This window comes from Larimichthys crocea, chromosome XXII (genome assembly GCF_000972845.2).
Source record: "Larimichthys crocea isolate SSNF chromosome XXII, L_crocea_2.0, whole genome shotgun sequence".
NCBI lineage: Eukaryota > Metazoa > Chordata > Actinopteri > Sciaenidae > Larimichthys > Larimichthys crocea.
Window position 1 is genome coordinate 17,365 of NC_040032.1, and position 18,606 is coordinate 35,970.

At 43.5% G+C, this 18,606-nt stretch overlaps 1 long non-coding RNA gene across 1 annotated transcript; it reads right to left on the bottom strand.

The window, feature by feature from the left end:
• Positions 1-11,019: 11,019 nt before the first annotated feature.
• Positions 11,020-12,291, bottom strand: LOC113744401 (uncharacterized). The gene is made up of 3 exons (XR_003461489.1): positions 11,990-12,291; positions 11,684-11,752; positions 11,020-11,592 (listed from the first exon to the last, which is right to left on the bottom strand). It is a non-coding gene; the product is annotated as an uncharacterized LOC113744401 (long non-coding RNA).
• Between the last annotated feature and the right edge of the window lie 6,315 nt (positions 12,292-18,606).

An 18,606-nucleotide genomic window follows, 5' to 3' on the forward strand; every position in this document is an offset into this window, starting at 1 on the left:
AAATTACCTCCCATAAGTGAAGGAGGCACCCCGTGGCTTGCACAGCTTGATAGCCTGACCGCAGGACAAGATTAGCCTTAGGAGACTTCAGGGCAGTTATATCCAGGTGCCCTCACTGGAGCAGACGTTAGGGAAATTGAGATAGACCACAAACAAACCCACTAGGCGATGACACACCATTCACACGCGTCAGCACAGCAGTAGGCAGGGCCATGAGAGCTAAGTATCCTCTCCCCAATGTAGCAGCCATGCCCAAGATAAAATGGGATCCTAAGCAAAATCCCAGAGAGTTTCTAGATAAGAGCAAAGACACAGGGATAAACGCCCAACAGGTAGGGACTCCAGACCTCTGTCCGGTGCCCCACTGGGCACCACAGCCCCCACCTTTGCAGCCACCACACAGAGACAGGCAGTATCCGAGGGGGAGGGGCGCATGGAGAGGGGGACGAGGAAGGGGTGGAAACGAAATGAGGTGGGCGGCGCACCTGGAGATCGTTGTCACCACTGTGGAGCTCAAGGCCATTGGCAACGTGACTCGCCCCCATAGAAACAGCAGAGTGGATCCAGCTAACCCCTACCCGGCCGGAAGTGGGAGGGGACAGAATGGCCCGCCTTTACCCTACACCCGGCACCGCCCTATGCCCAACTGGAGGAGGAGGCGCCACCCAGATGCCAGTCACAGAATGGGACCGCTGGGAGGGGTGGGAGACCAATATCAACAATGACACACCCCACAGAGAGGCCAAGACAGCATTAACCGGGCAGATCCAATGCTGCAATGAAAGTAGGAGGACAGACGTGAGACACCGTATGTGCACTCCCCCACAGTGCCACTAAACTTTTAGGAAGAGACCTCCTGATAAAACTGGGAGCCTCTATCCTCGGTAGTCCGGATGGATTAAAGGGACTGTACCTGATGGCACCATGTTCCACTGTAAAGGACCAGCCACTGGAGGGCAGTATCTACTCCAACCCATTGAAGAAACATATGCTGCGACATTTATTGGGGAATGCTCCACTAGAAACGTGTCGAACAACCCGGTGTGCTTTCTGCCTACCTACAGTGGAAGCCCTGGACTGTCGCTCTCGAGCCATGTGCTCTCCACCCCCGATCCTCCCCAGTAACTCTGTTTTATGATAGGCTGCAGACAGATTGGTATCAAGACAAATTTCAGGATCAATTGGAAGGGAAAGATGGGTATTTAACATCCAGAACATATATGTGGCGCCTGAGGGGGTAGCGGCGGGGGGTAACTGAGTCCAGAACAATTAGAGTGGTACATGAGGTCGGACAGGCTGCACCACATCTCACTGGCTCTGCACCCACAACATCAGGCTAAAGAGTTAGGAGCATGGTAAAGCGAGCCATGAGACAGCATTTATCACTCTCGAACAAGCATTAGCTTACGCAGCAGAGCTAGCCACGCCAAATTACCACCTACCTTCCACCTAGATGTCTCTGTAACAGAAAACTGAATGAATGGTATTCGGTTCCAGAGAAAAGGGGGGATAGGATAATACTGATGTACAATAGTGTAATGCTAAGACATATGGAAAAAGACACCCAGACTGCACACAACACGGGGCAGGGATAGCAAAGCTAATACAAAAAACTGCACACATAGTCATGGGTCACAGTTAAACGTCCTGACAACACATAGTGTGGTGGCTTACGTCAACTCAGAGACATTTACAGCTAGTGACGCAAAGAGCAGAAGGAGTGGCAGTCGTTGAAGCACTCAGACTAGGAGAAGGACAGGAAGTCAACATCTACACAGACTCAGCATACGCAGCAGGAGCAGTGCATGTAGAGTTAAGGCAGTGGTTGAGAGCAGGGTTTCTGACAGCCAGTAACAAACCAATCAGACATGAGACTGAGATGAAAGAATTGGCCGAAGCACTATTGCTTCCCAAAAAAGTAGCAGTCATAAAATGTAAAGGACACAATGTAGGGACAGACAGAGTGACACAGGGAAACAACGCAGCCGACCAAGCAGCAAAACAGACAGCAGGGTACATTGACAGGACAGAAAAGACTGTACTTATGTGTTCAGAGACTGAGCTACAACCAGAAATCGACATGACCAGAGTAATCGAACTACAAAATAAGGCGTCTCCCCAAGACAAGTCACTGTGGAAAGCCAGAGGGTGCACAGAGACAGACGGACTATGGAGAGGACCAGACGGCCGACTCATTTTACCTCCAGGACTAAGACAGACAGCCATGGAAGAAGCTCATGGGGTGGGATATGTAGGCGTAGCACAGATAATGAGAAATCTTGATAACTGGTGGCATCCGTTTCTTAAAGACATGGCTCAGTACTTGATCAAAACATGTGAACAATGTACAAATTTAACCCCAGACATGGTTTTCCTGAGAAGATCAGGTCAGATAATGGCACCCATTTTAAGAACCAAGATCTCCAGAAGGTAGAGGCCATGTTGGGCTCAACACGCTTTTGGTACAGTATATCATCCCCAATCACAAGGTAAAGTGGAAAGAATTAATCAAACTGTCAAAACAAGATTGGGCAAATCTGTGCACAGACCAAATTAAATTGGCTAGACGCCTACCACTAGTCTGATGTCTATCAGAAGCTCAGTAAATCAAACCACGAGGTTTATCCCACACGAGTTGCAGACGGGGAGGGCTTTCCCGGACCACATTCCGACCCTCTCTTGCTACATGTGATGATCAGAATCTAACCAAAGCTTATTTTCACGAACTGCAGACTTGGTGTCAGCATTTTCTCAACAGGTCACAAGCCAGCAGGAAGGAGGACAACATACTCCACCGCCAGAGGTAGAGTGGGTCCTGCTTAGGGTCACCAAGAGGAAGTGGTCGGAGCCAAGGTGGACAGGACCATTCCAAGTGACAGAGAGAACCTCCCACGCCGTCCGCCTGAGGGGAAAAGGAGACACCTGGTTCCATTGGAGCCAGTGCGCAGCAACTGAGAGCCACAGCGTTCCTTGGAGCGAGATCCAGACGAACTCTCCAAGAAAAGAGCATGAGTCGGCTGACTCAGAAACAGATCCCACTCAACAAAAGGGCAGAATAATCCCCTGGTGGTGATCCTAGGCTCCAGGGCAGTCTACCCCTGGGGTCTGAAGAAAGAAGACTTTCAAGAGGCATCGTGTTCAGTTTTATTATTCATCCAACTAAACTTTTACTTTTTATCTACATTTACTCACTCGGTGTTATTAATCACGTCGTACATTGCTAAAGAGTTGTGTTGATATAGCCATAAATAAGGTTGCCAAACTCTCCTAGGGGTGGTACCGCCTAGGACACAGAGATAGAAAAAGGTCTATCAACCAGAAGGTTTTGCTTGCTATATTTACTCAACTCATTTTTATTAACCGTAAAACAAAAGGGTTTGGTTGAATACGTAAATGCATAACCACATTTCCTCCCCATTAGTAGTGGTTTTGATTGTTATCTCTATTGTAATTGTGTCTATCATCCTCTGGATTTACTGTGAGCTCCCCACCCAAAATTGTAGATCTCCATGCAAAAAGGGGGACACTCACAGTAAAATGTTAGATCCAGGAAAACAACATGTAAATTGATCCTTTTGGAGAGATCAAAAGGGGGAATGAAGTTTTCCCAAAACAAAAAGGTGATCTTTTAGTAAAGATCAAAAGGGGGAATTGTGGAAATGTATAATAATGTTTGAATAAAATAGATGTGTGTTAAATGGATCTGGGTAAGTATAAGGTCACACAGAGTAATTGCTTTTGAGTGTTGTGTAACTAGTATAAGTGTTTTGCAGGAGTTGCAGGTTCAAGGCCTACACACAGAGAGAGAGACGAGCAGATAAGCAGAGAAATAGAGACTTCCCTTGGTTAGAACTGAAAGCAGACACAGAACATCTTACTATTGTGGATTATATTATCTGAAGTGCCAATAATCATTTAAGATATTAAACCGTGTGATTATGTTGAACTATTGCTTTTAAGAAGTTGTATAACCAGCAGAGTGTTTTGCAGATTACAGTTTGTGTCTGAGGCAATCCCACGCCTGAGTATGTGTGTGAGCACAACTAGAAAACTGTTACAAAGCATCTGAATCTAGGCACAGAGTGTACCCAAGGACAACGGCTGCACCCAGCAGACTACCCGTAGAAGATAATAACAAATATGTAACCGCTTGTGTGAATTAAAAAACTAGCTGGAGCCTGAGAGAGTTCAGAACTCAGCTGGGTGTGATGGTGAACGGACTGCGGAGTCGTCAAAGCGGTGTTCTCCCTCTTGCAACAGGTGAAACTGGAGTACGGTCTTTGTCTTCTTTAAACTCAATATCTCTCGTCTACATCAGGTCTACAGAATTCGGGGTGGTTTGAATCACCACAACAGAAACCATAACTTAATGTGCTTAAAATAAACAAATATGGTCACAGTCACACTCATAGCACACCATAACTCAAGTAAAAGCTAGACAAAATTGTTACATCAGAGCTTATTCATCAATACTTGGTGTGACTAGCAGTGCTGATTAGCCCCGGAGCTAGCGCTCCGATATTAGCATTGAGGCTAGTGGTTAGCTCACGGACTTAGCCGTTTAGCTTGTAGCATTAGCGTTTTAGCATTTAGCATTAGCACAGCAGGACGATCTCTCACCACTGCGATTCTTCACCCGAGCAAATCCTCCAACTGCACTCCTGCAGGCGTGGTCGCCGGGGAGACCTCCTTTGGTTTTTCCGAGTTTAACACTTTTTTCCAGTTTATCCACTTTTCTGTTTTCTCCGTCCTGACATTAAGACCGTGTCCAGAACATGCTTCCTCTTGCTCCTTCTAGAGGCTTTGGCGAAAAGTGAACCTGTGTCAGGTGGGATTACAGACTGCATCTGCTCCTCCAACTGCGTGTGTTTGTGTGTGTGTGTGTGTGTGTGTGTGTGTGTGTGTGTGTGTGTGTGTGTGTGTGTGTGTGTGTGTCTGCCTGTCTGTCTGTCTGCCTGTGTGTGGTGTGTCTGTCTCTCTATCTATGTGTTTGTGTTTGTGAGAGATGCATGCTTGAGGTTGCCAAGCAACCAGGGTGAGCTGCAGGTCAGAGTATTTAGTCACAGGTGTTGCATGCAGCCTGTCTGTCCCCCTAAATGCACAGTATATGTCTGAATGATCCCCCTCGAAGGTGGCCAAAAAAAACCTATGAGGTATGCCTGAAACCAAAATCTGAAATGACCAGAAGAATGCTCATCTTGTGTATAATGTCTGTGCCAAGTTTCAGGCGAAAATTATATAAACTTTGGCCGTAGGAGTCAGAGAAAGCACAATTGCTCCCTCCTCCTTTCAGAAAATTCTATCCTCAAAATAACATTGGAGTATATGAGGCTTTGGTGGGGAGTAGTCAATCAATTAGCCTGTATGGAGCCAAAACTATATGTCTGACAGCTTTGGCAGGCGAATGTGAGTGATACAACAAATTTTGCTACGTTTCTATGTAGAAATCGTGTCTGTAGTGGGGCATTTGAGTCCACGGTGGTCAAATCCGTTTTATTTTTTCACTGATCGTTCTCTCCCCCTCTCCACTCTAGCGATGACATCACGCACTCTAGCTGCTGAAAGTTCTCGCAATACACACCCATTCATTTTTTGGCTTCGTTTTTCTGGATTTTTGGCAAAACCGTTTGCCGAAACTCTTAGAAAAGACATAGCCATTGATTCCCGGCCGAGCCGGTCGTTTTGATACCCGTTTGTGATATGTGCGACAAAACTCTGGGAGGAGAAGCGAACCGAAAAAAACACGGAAGAAACGGAAGACGAATAATAAGAATAAGCCCGAGAGGTTTTAAAGAGTGTGCTCTTTCAGGCACACTCAATAATAAGCCAGAGAGGTTTTAAAGAGTGTGCTCTTTCAGAGGCACACTCAATAAGCAGAATAAGCGCGGTGGATAACATATAATGTGCGCTTTCAGGCACACTCAATAACCTGGTGGCCTCCCTGCTATGGCACCGGTTAGCCTGTTTGGACCCTCCATCAGGTCTGATTGCCCAAATCCAGGTAAAGATAGTGAATTTTTTTTGGGATAAATTACATTGGGTACCTCAGTCTGTGTTGTTTTTAATCCAGAGAGGAGGGGGGCCAGGGCCTGGTCCACCTGGCTAGCAGGACAGCCACCTTCAGGCTCCAGTTCATCCAGAAATATCTGACTGGACCTGAAGATCTGGTGTGGAGGGACATGGCCAGCTGCATATTCAGGCGTGTCAACAACCTGGGGCTGGATGCTGCTCTGTTTATAACTGATTTTAAATTTCTAAAGTTAGGTGGGTTGCCTCCTTTTTATCAGGGTGCTTTTAAATCCTGGATGCTGTTTAAAACTAAAAGGACTGATAAGTGTGACTCTCTGCACTGGCTGTTAAAGGAGCCTTTAATTTGTGGTGCCAGGCTGGACGTGAGCTGCAGCGCTGTACCTGGACTGATGGGGGCGCTGTGCAGCTCAGGGGTCATCTGCCTGAGTCAGCTGGTGAATGCAGCAGGACCAACGCTCACGGACAGTCAGGCTCTGAGCTCTGTGCTGGGAGTGCGCGCTGTCCGTCTGATAGAGAAGAGCCTGGAGCTCTGGAGGAAGAGGCTGACAGAGAAGGAGAGAGGCCTTCTCCTCAGACACAGCAGAGGAGAGGCTGAACCAGACCCCAAAGACCCTTACCCAGAGATCTACCTGAGCCCTGGGTTTGCGGAGCTCAGCGGCCCTCTCTTAAAAACAAACATTGGAGAAAAACTAAGCCTGCACAAGGCTGATAAAAAGACTCTGTACACAAGCTGTGTAAAAACTATCCACAGAATGGGCCTGTGCAATAGACAGGAATGTGTGTGGACTGAGAGGCTGGGCGGGCTGAGCCCACAGTGGACAATTCTGTACAAACCTCCTCTGAAAAAGAGAACTGGAGATCTCCAATGGAGAATTGTACATGGTGCCATTGCAACCAACGCCTTTTTATCGGTCATTAATCACAGTGTTTTAAACGAGTGCCCTTTCTGTGGTCTGACTGAAAACATCTTCCATGTTTTCACTGAGTGCAGCAGATTGGCAGGAATCTTTAATGTTTTAACTCGTGTTTTTAACCTGTTTGGTGTCATTTTTACCATCCCTATTTTTATTTGTGGAGTTAGATTAGACAGAAAAAGCAAAGTGCCAACTCCTGAACTTTTTAATTGGAGAAGCAAAAATGTCGATCTACCTGACTCGTAGGGACAGACTGCAGGGAGGGCCAAGTCTTGATGCTGTGACTCTGTGGAAGTTAAACGTGAAGGCCAGACTAAGGCTGGAGTTCTCACAGGGAATGTGGAGGTGTTTGCACAGCAGTGGCTCATGAAGAGCGAGCCAGCCAGCCAGCCAGCCAGCCAGCCAGCCTCTCTCCCTGTGACATCCATTGCACGTCTGTCCGTCCTGGGAGAGGGATCCCTCCTCTGTGGCTCTTCCTGAGGTTTCTTCCACCTGTTTTCCCTGTTAAAGGTTTTTTGTGGGCAAGTTTTTCCTCACTCGAACCGAGGGTCTAAGGACAGAGGGTGTCACTCCCTGTACAGATTGTAAAGCCCTCAGAGGCAAATGTACTTTGTGTCACAGGGCTGGTACTGGCAAGGAGAACCCAAAAGCACGACTCAGAGGCAAACAAGTTTAAGGGAAAAATCAGTTTAGTCAGTCCAAGGTACAGGCAGGGTCAAAACCAGGAGATCAAAAAGGCAAACAAATCCAACAAGGGGCAGGCAGGTATCCGAAGTGCAGAACAGGCAAAACAGGGTCAGAACAAGAAGACAAAACTGGAATCACTGAAGAGCTTGGCAAAAAACACAAGACAATCTGGCAGGGAAGAAGTGGAAATGGACCAGTATATATGTGCTGAGGGCTAATGAGCAAATGGACTGCAGGTGAGGAGATGGGCGGGGAAAACCAGGTGAGGGAAATGAGCTGATTGAAAGGTGGGATCTGAAATGAGAGGAGAGTTAGTAGAAACATGGAACGAATTAAGACAAACTGAGTGTAACTATGTTACACTTTGTGACTTTGGGCTATACAAATAAAATCTGATTTGATTTGACTTCACTGTGCTGCAACCACTTCCTCACCAACAGTGAGTCCTGAAGAAAATAACCACAAGCGGCGTCCTGCACCTCACTCTCAGACCAAACCTGCTTCATCAGCCCCTTGAGAGAGGAATCAGCTTGCTGCTCTGCCACCAGATCACTGCGGGATATTGACAGAGGAAAATCAGACAGGGGTAACGGAAATTTTCAACAACCATTTTCCTTGTCTGACTGTGTTGCAGACTCCGTTTTTAACGCAGCCATGGCCCACGTTACAGCACAGGCTGTGAAAGCCTCTGGAAAATCAGTTTCACTCTCATCTGGTTCCACTCCCACCCGTGGCACTGGTGAAACCACCACAGGTGGAGTTACATCTGCCCACACACGCGCACCTACCAAGTCGTTACCCAGGATAACAGAGATGCCCTAGATCGGCAACGCAGGGCGCACAGCCAACTGAGCCTCCCCTGAAACAAGTCACGGTCAAGTATCACCTTGTGCAATGAACAAACAATACATTTAAATCCATCCCACGAACAGGAACTGAACTGCGAGTTTCTGACTCCTTAGAGAATGGCAAAACTATAGCCTGAATGAAAGAGTCAAGAGCATCTGTGTCTCAAAATTGTCACAGGCACATTTTCTGTGCTTCCTATCATAGACACAAATCCTTTCAAAACAAAGGGCCAGTATGGAGCCAGATCTGCAGTCCCAGAGTCTTTGGTCTGTAACACAGGATCTTTAACTGGAGTGGTGACAAAGGAAACAGGTTCAGCCAAACCTATCCCTTTTACTTGGGCTTCAAAGGTTAAATTTGTAGGCCTCTGTTTTAATAAATGGCAATCTGCCTTCCAATGTCCTTGTTTATGACAGTAGTTGCAAACTCTTACCTGTTCACGCAATCCACTATTACGTCTACCTCCCACTGTAAAAGTTTTATCCTGCTGGATCCAACACCACCGACGGCACAACCATCACCAATATCGTATGCAGATCAACACTCTAGTCTATGCGTCAACATTAATTCGTCAGCCAAGGCTGCTGCTTCACCTGCATTTTTTCCTTCTGTTCACTGATATTTGTTGCAACTTGTTCAAGCACCATAAGTTCACATAAACCTTCAAAGTCGTTCACCTCCGATGCAGAATACCAGTGAGTGAAATGTAAATTCAGGTCTCGTGCAAACTCAAGATGACTCAGATTTTCTCCTTTCTTCCATGTCCGAAACCGTTGCCTATTAGCTTCCGGAAGCTCGTAAGCTCCCAGTACCGCTGACTTCACAGCAGAGTAACTTTTACTTTCAGCATCACTTAACGCAGAGTAAGCTTCCTGCGCTCTGCCAGTCAGCACACACTGCAGCATAAGTGTACGTGCCAGATACGCACTTCAGCCACTCATTCAAACAATGAGAAAAATGACTCGGGATCCTTCTCTAAAAACTTTGGCAAAAGCCCCAAAACATCAAATTCATCAGAAGAATTTCTATTGGCATCACCAGATGACAGTTTTCCCCCTCTAACCAACGACAACCGAGCTTGCTCCATATCTAATTTGGCCTGCTCTGTCTGCTGCCGCATCTTCTCTTTTTCCAATTCTGCTCTCAACTTAAACTTATCATGTTCCAACTGAAGCATTATGTGACCCCACCCAGGTTACAAAGGGGAGCAAATAGACAGAAGAGAGCTATATCAGCCCTAGACACCGACTATCTGAGTGTGGACACAAGTTTTAAAGGACTCAAAAAGAGCGGGAGACGTGCATTCAGTTTAAGGAATATTTATTTAAAAAGAATTAGATTGGCAACGGACCTGAAAACAAGAGGAGAAACTGCCATATTAGTCAAAATTATTTTATTTCACAATACTAAAATAATGAAAACTACTAATATACAGTTACAGTTATATAATGTACAGTATTTTAGCTGTTTACGAAAACATATTCAGGATACAATTTTATAATCAATATAGGCTTAAAGTGCAGACTCTCAGCTATAATTTGAGAGTATTCACATCCAAGTTGGAGCAAGGGTTTAGGAATTGCAGCTCTTTAAATCATAGCCGCTTCTTTTTCAAGGGACCATGTTTGCATTTGGAAGCTGTTGCTGTGAACACACAACATGTGGTCAAAGGAGCTCTTAATGGAGGTGAAACAGACCATCCTGAGGCTGAAAAAAACGAAGAAATCCATCAGAGAGATAGCAAAAAATGTTAGGAGTGGCCAAATCAACAGTTTGGTACATTCTGAAAAAAAAAAAGAGTGCACCGGTGAGCTTGGGAACTCAAAAAGGCCTGGACGTCCATGGAAGACAACAGTGGTGGATGATCGCAGAATCCTATCCATGGTGAAGAAAAAACCCTTCACAACATCCACTCAAGTAAAGAACACTCTCCTGGAAGTACACAAGAGATGCTGGCTGCAGACCTCCACTATCAGGCCCCTACCTCCACTGTCAGGCCGGAAATAAACGGGATACATTTCAAAATAAAACTGCAGACCTCCACTGTCAGGCCCGGAAATGCAAGGGATACATTTCAAAATAAAATTGCGAATTTGTGAATGCACTTCCAGTTGAATCGTTTTCCTCACAAATGAATTAATTAGTAAACAATGTCATAAAATATTTCAATATTGTACATATTGTTTTTATAGTAAACTTTTGTTTGGTCAGTGCACATTTTCTCTTAAGCTATTACTCATATATATATATATATTAGAATATAGATAATATGATATATATATATATAATAGAGAGAGAGAGAGAGAGAGAGAGAGATAGATAGATAGATAGATAGATAGATAGATAGATAGAGATATAGATAGATAGATAGATAGATAGATAGATAGATAGATAGATAGATAGATAGATAGATTCATAAGCCAACATCTCATAAGATGTCATAGGCCTATACATTTTATTGTGTACTATACAGAGTACTTCACTGCCTTTTTTTAATCATCATTTATTATCATTATTGCACTGCTCTTTTTCTATATATTTGTTTCAATTAGTTTTTCTGTTGTATTATTCTGTATTTTTATTCTTAACCACCATAAATTTCATGTTTGGTTCTATGTCTATGCTAATTATATTCTTGTGCTGCTAGAACACCTAAGGACCACTAAATACTAAACCAACTCTTGAAATCTACAGTATAATCCAAGTCAAATTATTAAGTGATCAATGAGAAAACACACACACAAAAAAAAAAAAACACACATCAGGTCACAACATGTTCAAATGTTCTGTAGCCCTTTACTCTCAAAGTTACTCAGTGTGACATTCACAATATGCCAGATAATTTTTTTTGTCCATTATTTCATCACAAGAAATCTACATGTTGTCAGGGTTGTTAAAAGTAAACTTGAATGGCTCCAGGATCACTTCTCTTTCATTGTCATCCAGTTCTTCTTGCCACAATCTCCCATACTGTATAGCAGCCTCTGCCTGTTCCTCCTCCCCCATGCTCAGAATGTCAGGCAGGTCCACTAGTTGAGAACAGTGGTTTGTTGGCCTCAACCCACTCTGCTTAATGTTTGCAATTATGAAGAATGCGATCTTCAACCGAGTCCTATGGAAAAGACAGAAAGAAAGATGTCTATGCCATACAGTAGCTGCCACACCAACAGTATCTGACCAATAGATACTGTGAAAAAGCTTACGCCTTCCACTGGTGTGTCCACATCGGCAGGTCTGACAGTAGGTGAGACCTCTGCCTGCTGCTCTTCTTCCTGAAAATATATAGATAAGCAAAATTATCAGTTGTAATATTCAAAACACAAGCTCCAAAAAAGAAAAAAAAGAGAAAAGATTCCATCATTGCCCTCCTCTAATAGGCCTAGACATATTAGAGAACTCAACAAATGTAAATTTTTAAAACCAATTATGCATTATCTAGACACTTTATTTACCTATATACCTGAAACAAAACAAACTCAGACAGAATTCAAACAAAATAAAAATCTGACCTCAGTAATGTCATCCACCTTCCTTTTTGTCATCCTAAACACTGGTAGCACCTCACCTCGCAGAAGGGCTTTAGATGCATCTGTCCAGTGGGCGAACAGCTTTCCATGGCTCAAACAATAGAAATAAATAAAAAATTCTTGTAACAACTTCAGGTCAAATAACAATCTTTGCAGTCTCACCTTCCAAGGTCAAAATTTTCCATAAGGAATGATACACCACCACTGTCACAAAAGTGGCATGTCCAGCTGGAAAATGAACAGCAACAAAAAGAAACTCACACTATGTCATAATAAGTGTTTTGTTGTTGTAAATTTGAGCTTACTTTGATTGCATGATTCACCTTACAACAGAAAAGTCATAGGGAGCATCCATGTGGTGTAAAGGGCACAGAATTACAAATAATTAATATACAGTATAACAAATGATGTCTACTACCATCAACATTAAGATGCCACAGTCAATCCTGTATGGTTGTCGTGGAAAATCCTAGATATCAGAAAGAAGTCAGTTATGTAATTATTATTTTACAGTATTAAAGTATTCAACTATTAATAAATACATGCATTATACATACTTTATACTCTTACCTGAATTTGTAGTCCAGTTCACTCTGTCCAGTTGCCAGGATTTAGTGACTGGGATAGGTTTCTAAAAGACAGTTGCATTAAAGATAAATATTAGTCATTTAATTATCAATATGGGCTCTTTTCATGTTTCTTGTGCACTTAAACAGGCGATATCACTAATTAGCTCGTCGAAACATCCTGGTGTGTTGCATCGTGTTGATCACATCCGTTTTCAACTTTGTGACTATGCCCAACTAATGCATGGAGAGTTTACAAAAATGTTTCACAACGTTACATACAAACAAATGCAAAGAGTTACTTTACGTTATGCACTAAAAAGTTAAGAATCCTTAGGTGTTGATGTAACCACCATTGGTGAAAGTTAACTTCAAAGTCATCTAGTTTCAAAACGACAACCCAAACCGACATGTAACAATTAGTAATTAATGACCTATAACGACTACTACAACGGCACCTATACTGACGATAAACACAAGAAATCATGCATTTACTTTCTGTGGATAATAAAAATCAGAAACTCACCGCTACTCGGAGAACAAGCTCACTCTTCTTTTTTCGTATATATGTGCTCTCGCTGGTCTCTCTCGAATTTAAAGAGCAGGTGAAAATGAAACTCTCAAAATGTCCTCCCCACCTCCCCACAACCCAAAAAACGCCATCACTTCCGGGCCTGACAGTGGAGGTGCCTGACAGTGGAGGTAGGGGCCTGACAATGGAGGTCTGCAGCCAGGTGCCTCTCAGGAAGTAGGTGTATCAGTATCTAAGTCTATCATAAAGAGAAGACTTTATGAGAGTAAATACAAAGGATTCACCACAAGGTGCAAACCATTAATCAGCCAGCCCAGTTCTGGAACAGCATTCTTTGGACAGACGAGACTAAGATCAACCTGTACCAGAATGATGGGAAGAAGAAAGTTTCGAGAAGAATTGGAACAGCTCATGATCCAAAGCACACCACATCTTCTGTAAAACATGGTGGAGGCAATGTGATGGCATGGGCATGCATGGCTTCCAATGACACTGGGTCACTTGTGTTTATTGATGATGTGACAAAAGACAGAAGCAGCCGGATGAATTCTGTGTATAGGGATATACTTTCTGCTCAGATTCAGCCAAATGCAGCAAAGTTGATTGGATGGCGCTTCCCAGTACAGATGGACACTGAGCCAAAACATACTGCAAAAGCAACCCAGGAGTTTTTTAAAACAAAGAAGTGGAATATTCTGCAATGGCCAAGTCAATCACCTGATCTCAACCCAATCGAGCATGCATTTCACTTGCTCAAGACAAAACTTAAGGCAGAAAGACCCACAAACAAGCATGTCTATGGGTTCCAGACTTCAGGCAGTCATTGCCTGCAAAGGATTCTCAACAAAATATTGAAAAGTAACATTTTACTTAGGGTTATGTTTATTTGTCCAATTATTTTTGAGCCCCTGGAATGAGGAGCGTTTGTATATAAATAGCTACAATTCCCACATGTTTAATTATATATTTTTGTTCAACCCCTTGAATTAAACCTTAAAGTCTGCACTTCAATTCCATTGTAGTTGTTTCATTTCAAACCCAATGTGTTGGCATGCAGAGCCCAAATCATGAAGATTGTGTCACTGTCCAAATATTTCTGGCAGTTTGGTTCCTAACTGTATAAATAGCAAAGGGCTTAACATGAAATACAATAGAGGATAAAATGGCTATGACAATAGGCAGGACAGGGTACTTACTGCGGGGAGATTCTATCACGGACCCCAATAGGAACCACCACGTGTGCACACAAATCACTGCAACCACTGCAAAGACAAGCTAACCTACAATCCAGTGAGGTGACCACTACACTTCACACCTACCACACTGCATGCAAGGAAGGGTGCATATCCCATGACTACTCCCCACGTGTCATCCCTCTGACTTTGCCTATAAAAGAAAACTCCAAAAAGACACGAGTCCACTGAGATTCAGTTGGTTCAGGTTCACAAGTGTCAGTACAGTGTAATCAAATATATATATATATAAAGGCAATCTTCAACCATCTACATAGTAGTTCAACTGTATTGATCTCATACACACATTTGCCAACAGCCTTGGTGAAATGGCTCAGGCAAAGCAGCAGTCTGGCCTTAAACCTCAGTCAATGTGGGGCTCAGCTGAAAAGCGACACAATAGTTGCCGGGCTCCACTCTGGTTTGAAACAGGAGAAGCTGAGTCTTTCCCTAAAGAGATGATCATAGATTAGTGATATGTTTACAGTTTAATGAAACTCCAAAGTTCTCTAACACATACCTCTTCAGCACAGGACCACAGACCTCAATCTGGATCACCTCAGGACAGTCACACCACAACCAAATATACAAAAGGCCTCATTAGTTTTCCCATAAGGCAATATAACACATCTTTCTCATTCAATCTTACTTACTCACACAGCCACAGCAACCCTGCCACACAACCAGGCCTCAGACAAAGAGGTACTAATTGCCCTCACCTGTCCCTATAAAAGCTACCTCTGGCCCCACCTGACAGGGCGGTGCTTTAAATGTAGATGTCAGCCCTTACAATTAGTAATTCATTTTGTTGCTCGAACGTTAACCCTGATGTCAACATTGGAGACAACGTGGTAACAGGTGGACCTACTGGTGGATCATGAGGTAACACTTTTGAGACTTTTTTCTCCAATCATTATCATAGTACTCTGCTATTTTCAGCAGTTGTTCTTTAGTGCACAAATCTAAAAGCTTCTCTGAAGGAGAATCAATGAACTCCTCAATATTCATATGAACTTGGTGTGTGAAAATCAAAGAAAACGTAAAGATTAGTCTATTTCGAAAATTGGAATGATTTAGAATGAACAGGAAGTGAGTGTGCCCCTCTACCTGCCTCAACCACAAACTACCTCGCTAAGCTCAACCCTACTCTTCATGCAGTTACTGGTGGTGGGTAGTTATGCACTGAAGGCCAGGGGGCCATTGGGCTTCAGTAACCAGAACCTGCAACCAGAACCTGGCGACCCACCCTAAACCATGGATGTGTCTAACCACGGTCACCGCAACACTAACAAAGCAAATAAGACGAAACCTAAAGAGGTAACGCCGCTGTGCCTGACAGGGGAACACCCGATCACATCAACTAAATATACCTGCTAGACCACACTTACCTTACCTTGATTTCCAGTTCATACACACCAGGAAAAACCAAACCTCTCACTGCCTGCAAAACAAATTTTAGCCACAAACAAACAATTACCACAACCCCCGAACAAACATGCATATTTCCCACTATCAGACACAAGAGAAACTACACATGCAGGACGCCATAGGGAATCCCTAGGGAAACCCTCACAAAGACAAATGACGTCGTAAGACCACAACTTCATTCAAACAATTGGCCTTGTACCAAAATGTACTAACCAGCTAACAGGCCTACCACGCAGCAAAACCAAAGGAGTACCAAATACTTACAAATGCCATAGCAAAACGGACCAAAAAAACGGACAAGCCCCCAATGTTGTCACGACCCGGCTCTAGAGCCATGACAAACACAAAAGGGAGACACGGGTTGAAGGCCAAAATTAAAGTAATTTATTGTAAAGAACTAAACAAAACAAATAACTTTTACCAAAAACAAACCAAAGAAACAATGGGGTGTGTTAATCACTCAATCAGTGGTGAAGGTGCATGTATGCATGAGTGAAAATGTGTAGATGTGAGGTGTTTTGTGCCATGAAAACAAAGAAACCAAAAACCATGAGGCAGCCTGGTGGTGGGTGGAGCCTGCCAGAGAGAGACAGAGAGTTAGTGGGTGGAGTTTTATACCCAGGGGCCCAGGGGTTTCCACCAATCAGCTGGGTACGGGAGCACAAACCCAAATTGCCCAGGGAACCGTCACATTATAAGGACACCAACAGAAAAGATGCGGTGTGGAATGCTATTGCAGGAGTCAAAGAGACTACAGCCGGCAATAGCGTGTGATTATGCGTGAATTCGCGAGATGTCGTGCGTTCTCGCGATGCTTGGTGGCCGGCAGAGCCGCAGTAGCGCGCATCACAAACGGATTATGTGTGAGTTGGCGGACGGCAGAGTACGCTGTCGTTCCGAGCAGAGTCATTCCGCAGCCGCTCCACATGCAGTGTAACGAGCTCCATCTTTGGAGTCTGGTATTTATTACTTACAATACATCCATAGGGTAGCCACACAGGTGTTTTAGTCAAAGCAAAAGTGTAGCTCCAGGGATGGACAGTTGGTCTGTTGGTCACTCCACCACATTGGCCCAGACTGATGTATATTGGTCATTGTTTTGAAACAGTGTACAGATATATATGTTCCCAATAATATGAATTCTAATGACTTTGGAGATCCCCTGAGTTTGCCATTAGCACCAGCAGGTTGACATAAGCTGTGGATGGATTGCCACGAAGTTTGGTTCATGTTCCCCTGTGGATAGGTTTGTTGATCCTTTGACTTTTCACCTTGTAGGTCAAAGTAAAAATTTGTCCAGTACTAAATACCTGATGTGAGTGTCAGTGGTTGTTTGTCTCTATGTGCCCTGTGATTAGAGAGATAATGGATGGATGTTAGCATATTCCTGATTGTCCTGCTGCCGTTCTGCATCCCATTTGGCAGGCACTATTGGCTGTGGGTGTCATCCATTATCCAGCAGAGATCTGACCTGCAAGCAAAGGATCAACTTCTACAGAATTTAAATGATCCTTTGGTTATATTGATTATACAAGATACATTCCTCTGAATACAAATGATGCACTGAAATGAATGCTAACAACTTATTTGTGAATTTCTGGCATCAGCACTGAGCAGGAGGCCTTCTAAAACTCATATTTGCTCCTATTTCCGGCTGTTTTTTGACACTGAAGAAATGATCCTCAAACTCCTCGTCTGATGTCAACATAACAAAAGTGGCCCTGGTATTTACAATTCAATCCAATCACTGTATACTAACAGCATCAGGTTACATGACATCAAGTTTGATTAGATCTAATTAAATTAGGATTAGATCATTACTTAGACACCTTTTTAACAAGGCAGACAGATTGCCACAGTGACAAAGAGAGGTGAGACTCTGAGCCACTTTAATTCACACTGGCAGTCTGAGCTGTTGTTTCATTGTGACTTTTGTTATCTAATCATGCCAGGACGCATTAGGAGACGAGTCTGACACACTGGCTCACTTTGTAATCACATTTCTGTGTTGCCTGAAGACAGTTGAGATGTGACGCACACAATGGCAATGTAAACAAACATTGAAAACAGTGAAAAAAATGCAGATACATAACCAAGGAGGACACATGGTTAAAAGGGTTTTTTTTCCTCACTTGAACCGAGGGTCTAAGGACAGAGAGTGTTATTTCCTGTACAGATTGTAAAGCCCTCAGAGGAAAATGTACTTTGTGACTTTGGGCTATACAAATAAAATTTGATTTGATTTGATTTGATTTGATTTGATTTGATGGTATTGTAACATGGCAGGCACTTCAGGTCTTATGTGAACACACAGTCATGTGAATTAGATCTCAGAAAAGATACTGAATTAAGTATGTTTGTACTGAGCTACCGCTTGGTAAAATATCTATTTAATCCTTCTCTTGTCAAACAGGAGACTCTGCTGCTTTATTTCATTACCTTTCTAATTGCCCTTTAAGCTCTGCCAAAGCCTGCTGGATTTTTCCACAACCAAAATGCATTGCTTATTAGAAGCCACTTAGAAGCCACAGAGTTCAAAGAAGTCAGATGACATATTGTGATGTTGTACTCAAGGAAGGAAAACGCAGGATGACAAATTGTACTGGATGACGTTTTTTTGTCAGTTGTGCCTGAAGCTCTGTTGATCATGATAAACCCTCCTCTGATCATGTGGGCAGTTGCTGTAAAAGTTGAGAAACCACACAAACAAATGACTAAAGTAAATGTCTTTTTATGGTTTTTATGGTTAACGTGCTGATGTACTACAGTAAGCATATTCTGTCACTTCTGGTTATCAGTGTTACTGCCACGGTGCTCTCTGCTCTGCTCACCTAAACAGAT